Source organism: Taudactylus pleione, unplaced genomic scaffold, assembly GCF_031769625.1.
Source record: "Taudactylus pleione unplaced genomic scaffold, aTauple2 ptg000317l, whole genome shotgun sequence".
Lineage (NCBI taxonomy): Eukaryota > Metazoa > Chordata > Amphibia > Anura > Myobatrachidae > Taudactylus > Taudactylus pleione.
Window position 1 is genome coordinate 5,050,024 of NW_028284718.1, and position 7,101 is coordinate 5,057,124.

The 7,101-nt window shown below is 32.1% G+C and overlaps 3 non-coding genes across 3 annotated transcripts; all 3 read right to left on the minus strand.

Annotated features, from left to right (window-relative positions):
• Positions 1–1,394: 1,394 nt before the first annotated feature.
• TRNAP-UGG (transfer RNA proline (anticodon UGG)) lies at positions 1,395–1,466 on the minus strand. Its single transcript has one exon. It is a non-coding gene; the product is annotated as a tRNA-Pro (tRNA).
• Positions 1,467–3,625: 2,159 nt separating this feature from the next.
• On the minus strand, positions 3,626–3,697 carry TRNAP-UGG (transfer RNA proline (anticodon UGG)). Its single transcript has one exon. It is a non-coding gene; the product is annotated as a tRNA-Pro (tRNA).
• Positions 3,698–5,394: 1,697 nt separating this feature from the next.
• On the minus strand, positions 5,395–5,466 carry TRNAP-UGG (transfer RNA proline (anticodon UGG)). The gene has a single exon. It is a non-coding gene; the product is annotated as a tRNA-Pro (tRNA).
• Positions 5,467–7,101: the final 1,635 nt, after the last annotated feature.

The window sequence follows — 7,101 nt, forward strand, 5'->3', positions numbered from 1 at the left end:
ACAAAACTCAGTTGATGCTATTGACTTAGCCAATTGAGAAAATCAGATATATATAAACCATGAGATGCACCGTACAAAAGAAATAGAGGGCTCGTCCGGGATTTGAACCTTGGACCTCTCACAACCAAAGCGAGAATCATACCCCTAGACCAACTAGCCAACTGAGATAAGTGTGGTTTATTTGATTTCTTAACTGTTTTTATGTGAAAATGGTATTCTTTTAATGCAGTCACTAATGTATACAAGGAGGAAATATTAGCATAAATAAATTGTTTCCTAATAGTCAATATTTTTCTAAGTATACTTGCTTGGAAATTGCTGTGCAAAGTTTTATGATGCCCAGCAGAGTTTTTCTGATGGATAAAACCCAAGACATGTCACATGCTATGTGCAGGTAAGTAATTACAAATAATTTTAGCAGTTTGACAAAAAACAAAATTCAATTGTGCAAATAAGTAAATCCAATCTATTTTGAGAGTTTTTAAAAAATAATATTCATTTGAAGATTTTACTCAGGAAATTGTATTCAATAAGATAATGGAACTATGTCAAAGAATCTGAAAATTTGGGCTCGTCCATGATTTGAACCTGGGACCTCTCACACTCTAAGCGAGAATCTTAACCCTAGACCAACAAGCCACCTACCTGAACATTTTTCTATTGATTTTTCAATTGATTTAATGAAAATAGCTTTTTGTTTTTAAAAACACCATATACATTTATGTAAAAATGAATTTGTAGAATAAATAAAATATTTCCTTATGGTCCAGTAGATAGTTTTCTAAGTATGCATATAGGAAAAGTGCAGAGACAAGATTTGTGAGTGCCTACAGAGTTTGGACTTCTCTCATGGACAAAGCTAAAGACTTGTCATATGCAATGTACAAATCATGCTTCCAGACACAGAAGAAAGGCAAAAGAAAACCTTGCAATTTCATTTTTGAACTTTTTGTGTTTCAAAATGAGACTATTCTTTTAAAACATTCAAAGCTATCTAGACAGTAGGGAACCTGCAGTTTTCCTAATATTCCACAATACAGTTGAAATTTGAATAAGTATGCTCTTATTTTTAGAACAACTAAAATGTTTCCGTAAGATTCTATTGAAAGTTTTCTTTGTGTGCTTATTTGGAAAGTGCAGTGACAAGATTTAAAAATGGCTACAGAGTTTGGACTTGTCTGATCGATAAAACCCAAGACTTGTCAAAAGCTATGTGTAAATCATGCATAAATAGAAGAAAGGCAATTGAAAAATGATGAAGGCAAGATTCATAAGTATGTACAAATTCTATTGGGAGTATGGCAAAAACAAAACTCAGTTGATGCTATTGACTTAGCCAATTGAGAAAATCAGATATATATAAACCATGAGATGCAGTGTACAAAAGAAATAGAGGGCTCGTCCGGGATTTGAACCTTGGACCTCTCGCACCCAAAGCGAGAATCATACCCCTAGACCAACGAGCCAACTGAAATAAGTGTGGTTTATTTGATTTCTTAACTGTTTTTATGTGAAAATGGTATTCTTTTAATGCAGTCACTAATGTATACAAGGAGGAAATATTAGCATAAATAAAATGTTTCCTAATAGTCAATATTTTTCTAAGTATACTTGCTTGGAAATTGCTGTGCAAAGTTTTATGATGCCCAGCAGAGTTTTCTGATGGATAAAACCCAAGACATGTCACATGCTATGTTCAGATAAGTACTTACAAATAATTTTAGCAGTTTGACAAAAAACAAAATTCAATTGTGCAAATAAGTAAATCCAATCTATTTTGAGAGTTTTGATAAAACAATATTCAGTTGAAATTCACTCTGGAAATTGACTTCAATAAGATAATGGAACCATGTCAAAGAATCTAAAAATTTGGGCTTGTCCGGGATTTGAACCCGTGACCTCTCGCACCCAAAGTGAGAATGATAGAGTCATCAAGTAAGCATGTTTGATTTGATTTCTTAACTGTTTTTATGTGAAAATTGTATTATTTTAAAGCAGTCACTAATGTATACAAGGTGGAAATATTAGCATAAATAAAATATTTCCTAATAGTCAATATTTTTCTAAGTTTACTTGCTTGGAAATTGCTGTGCAAAGTTTTATGATGCCCAGCAGAGTTTTCTGATGGATAAAACCCAAGACATGTCACATGCTATGTGCAGGTAAGTAATTACAAATAATTTTAGCAGTTTGACAAAAAACAAAATTCAATTGTGCAAATAAGTAAATCCAATCTATTTTGAGAGTTTTGATAAAACAATATTCAGTTGAAATTCACTCTGGAAATTGACTTCAATAAGATAATGGAACCATGTCAAAGAATCTAAAAATTTGGGCTCGTCCGGGATTTGAACCCGTGACCTCTCGCACCCAAAGTGAGAATGATAGAGTCATCAAGTAAGCATGTTTTATTTGATTTCTTAACTGTTTTTATGTGAAAATTGTATTATTTTAAAGCAGTCACTAATGTATACAAGGTAGAAATATTAGCATAAATAAAATATTTCATAATAGTCAATATTTTTCTAAGTATACTTGCTTGGAAATTGCTGTGCAAAGTTTTATGATGCCCAGCAGAGTTTTTCTGATGGATAAAACCCAAGACATGTCACATGCTATGTGCAGGTAAGTAATTACAAATAATTTTAGCAGTTTGACAAAAAACAAAATTCAATTGTGCAAATAAGTAAATCCAATCTATTTTGAGAGTTTTTAAAAAATAATATTCATTTGAAGATTTTACTCAGGAAATTGTATTCAATAAGATAATGGAACTATGTCAAAGAATCTGAAAATTTGGGCTCGTCCATGATTTGAACCTGGGACCTCTCACACTCTAAGCGAGAATCTTAACCCTAGACCAACAAGCCACCTACCTGAACATTTTTCTATTGATTTTTCAATTGATTTAATGAAAATAGCTTTTTGTTTTTAAAAACACCATATACATTTATGTAAAAATGAATTTGTAGAATAAATAAAATATTTCCTTATGGTCCAGTAGATAGTTTTCTAAGTATGCATACAGGAAAAGTGCAGGGACAAGATTTGTGAGTGCCTCCAGAGTTTGGACTTCTCTCATGGACGAAGCTAAAGACTTGTCATATGCAATGATCAAATCATGCTTCCAGATACAGAAGAAAGGCAAAAGAAAACCTTGCAATTTCATTTTTGAACTTTTTGTGTTTCAAAATGAGACTATTCTTTTAAAACATTCAAAGCTATCTAGACAGTAGGGAACCTGCAGTTTTCCTAATATACCACAATACAGTTGAAATTTGAATAAGTATGCTCTTATTTTTAGAACAACTAAAATGTTTCCGTGAGATTCTATTGATAGTTTTCTTTGTGTGCTTATTTGGAAAGTGCAGTGACAAGATTTAAAAATGGCTACAGAGTTTGGACTTGTCTGATCGATAAAACCCAAGACTTGTCAAAAGCTATGTGTAAATCATGCATAACTAGAAGAAAGGCAATTGAAAAATGATGAAGGCAAGATTCATAAGTATGTACAAATTCTATTGGGAGTATGGCAAAAACAAAACTCAGTTGATGCTATTAACTTAGCCAATTGAGAAAATCAGATATATATAAACCATGAGAAGCACCGTAAAAAAGAAATAGAGGGCTCGTCCGGGATTTGAACCCGGGACCTCTCGCACCCAAAGCGAGAATCATACCCCTAGACTAACGAGCCAACTGAAACAAGTCTGTTTTATTTGATTTCTTAACTATTTTATGTGAAAATGGTGTTCTTTTAAAGCAGTCACTAATGTATACAAGGAGGAAAAATTAGCATAAATAAAATATTTCCTAATAATCAATATTTTTCTAAGTATACTTGCTTGGAAATTGCTGTGCAAAGTTTTATGATGCCCAGCAGAGTTTTTCTGATGGATAAAACCCAAGACATGTCACATGCTATGTTCAGATAAGTACTTACAAATAATTTTAGCAGTTTGACAAAAAACAAAATTCAATTGTGCAAATAAGTAAATCCAATCTATTTTGAGAGTTTTGCAAAAACAATATTCAGTTGAAATTCACTCTGGAAATTGACTTCAATAAGATAATGGAACCATGTCAAAGAATCTAAAAATTTGGGCTCGTCCGGGATTTGAACCCGTGACCTCTCGCACCCAAAGTGGGAATGATAGAGTCATCAAGTAAGCATGTTTTATTTGATTTCTTAACTGTTTTTATGTGAAAATTGTATTATTTTAAAGCAGTCACTAATGTATACAAGGTGGAAATATTAGCATAAATAAAATATTTCCTAATAGTCAATATTTTTCTAAGTATACTTGCTTGGAAATTGCTGTGCAAAGTTTTATGATGCCCAGCAGAGTTTTTCTGATGGATAAAACCCAAGACATGTCACATGCTATGTGCAGGTAAGTAATTACAAATAATTTTAGCAGTTTGACAAAAAACAAAATTCAATTGTGCAAATAAGTAAATCCAATCTATTTTGAGAGTTTTTAAAAAATAATATTCATTTGAAGATTTTACTCAGGAAATTGTATTCAATAAGATAATGGAACTATGTCAAAGAATCTGAAAATTTGGGCTCGTCCATGATTTGAACCTGGGACCTCTCACACTCTAAGCGAGAATCTTAACCCTAGACCAACAAGCCACCTACCTGAACATTTTTCTATTGATTTTTCAATTGATTTAATGAAAATAGCTTTTTGTTTTTAAAAACACCATATACATTTATGTAAAAATGAATTTGTAGAATAAATAAAATATTTCCTTATGGTCCAGTAGATAGTTTTCTAAGTATGCATATAGGAAAAGTGCAGAGACAAGATTTGTGAGTGCCTACAGAGTTTGGACTTCTCTCATGGACAAAGCTAAAGACTTGTCATATGCAATGTACAAATCATGCTTCCAGACACAGAAGAAAGGCAAAAGAAAACCTTGCAATTTCATTTTTGAACTTTTTGTGTTTCAAAATGAGACTATTCTTTTAAAACATTCAAAGCTATCTAGACAGTAGGGAACCTGCAGTTTTCCTAATATTCCACAATACAGTTGAAATTTGAATAAGTATGCTCTTATTTTTAGAACAACTAAAATGTTTCCGTAAGATTCTATTGATAGTTTTCTTTGTGTGCTTATTTGGAAAGTGAAGTGACAAGATTTAAAAATGGCTACAGAGTTTGGACTTGTCTGATCGATAAAACCCAAGACTTGTCAAAAGCTATGTGTAAATCATGCATAAATAGAAGAAAGGCAATTGAAAAATGATGAAGGCAAGATTCATAAGTATGTACAAATTCTATTGGGAGTATGGCAAAAACAAAACTCAGTTGATGCTATTGACTTAGCCAATTGAGAAAATCAGATATATATAAACCATGAGATGCAGCGTACAAAAGAAATAGAGGGCTCGTCCGGGATTTGAACCTTGGACCTCTCGCACCCAAAGCGAGAATCATACCCCTAGACCAACGAGCCAACTGAAATAAGTGTGGTTTATTTGATTTCTTAACTGTTTTTATGTGAAAATGGTATTCTTTTAATGCAGTCACTAATGTATACAAGGAGGAAATATTATCATAAATAAAATGTTTCCTAATAGTCAATATTTTTCTAAGTATACTTGCTTAGAAATTGCTGTGCAAAGTTTTATGATGCCCAGCAGAGTTTTTCTGATGGATAAAACCCAAGACATGTCACATGCTATGTTCAGATAAGTACTTACAAATAATTTTAGCAGTTTGACAAAAAACAAAATTCAATTGTGCAAATAAGTAAATCCAATCTATTTTGAGAGTTTTGATAAAACAATATTCAGTTGAAATTCACTCTGGAAATTGACTTCAATAAGATAATGGAACCATGTCAAAGAATCTAAAAATTTGGGCTTGTCCGGGATTTGAACCCGTGACCTCTCGCACCCAAAGTGAGAATGATAGAGTCATCAAGTAAGCATGTTTGATTTGATTTCTTAACTGTTTTTATGTGAAAATTGTATTATTTTAAAGCAGTCACTAATGTATACAAGGTGGAAATATTAGCATAAATAAAATATTTCCTAATAGTCAATATTTTTCTAAGTATACTTGCTTGGAAATTGCTGTGCAAAGTTTTATGATGCCCAGCAGAGTTTTCTGATGGATAAAACCCAAGACATGTCACATGCTATGTGCAGGTAAGTAATTACAAATAATTTTAGCAGTTTGACAAAAAACAAAATTCAATTGTGCAAATAAGTAAATCCAATCTATTTTGTGAGTTTTTAAAAAATAATATTCATTTGAAGATTTTACTCAGGAAATTGTCTTCAATAAGATAATGGAACTATGTCAGAGAATCTGAAAATTTGGGCTCATCCATGATTTGAACCTGGGACCTCTCACACTCTAAGCGAGAATCTTACCCCTAGACCAACAAGCCACCTACCTGAACATTTTTCTCTTGATTTTTCAATTGATTTAATGAAAATAGCTTTTTGTTTTTAAAAACACCATATACATTTATGTAAAAATGAATTTGTAGAATAAATAAAATATTTCCTTATGGTCCAGTAGATAGTTTTCTAAGTATGCATACAGGAAAAGTGCAGGGACAAGATTTGTGAGTGCCTCCAGAGTTTGGACTTCTCTCATGGACGAAGCTAAAGACTTGTCATATGCAATGTACAAATCATGCTTCCAGACACAGAAGAAAGGCAAAAGAAAACCTTGCAATTTCATTTTTGAACTTTTTGTGTTTCAAAATGAGACTACTCTTTTAAAACATTCAAAGCTATCTAGACAGTAGGGAACCTGCAGTTTTCCTAATATACCACAATACAGTTGAAATTTGAATAAGTATGCTCTTATTTTTAGAACAACTAAAATGTTTCCGTGAGATTCTATTGATAGTTTTCTTTGTGTGCTTATTTGGAAAGTGCAGTGACAAGATTTAAAAATGGCTACAGAGTTTGGACTTGTCTGATCGATAAAACCCAAGACTTGTCAAAAGCTATGTGTAAATCATGCATAAATAGAAGAAAGGCAATTGAAAAATGATGAAGGCAAGATTCATAAGTATGTACAAATTCTATTGGGAGTATAGCAAAAACAAAACTCAGTTGATGCTATTGAC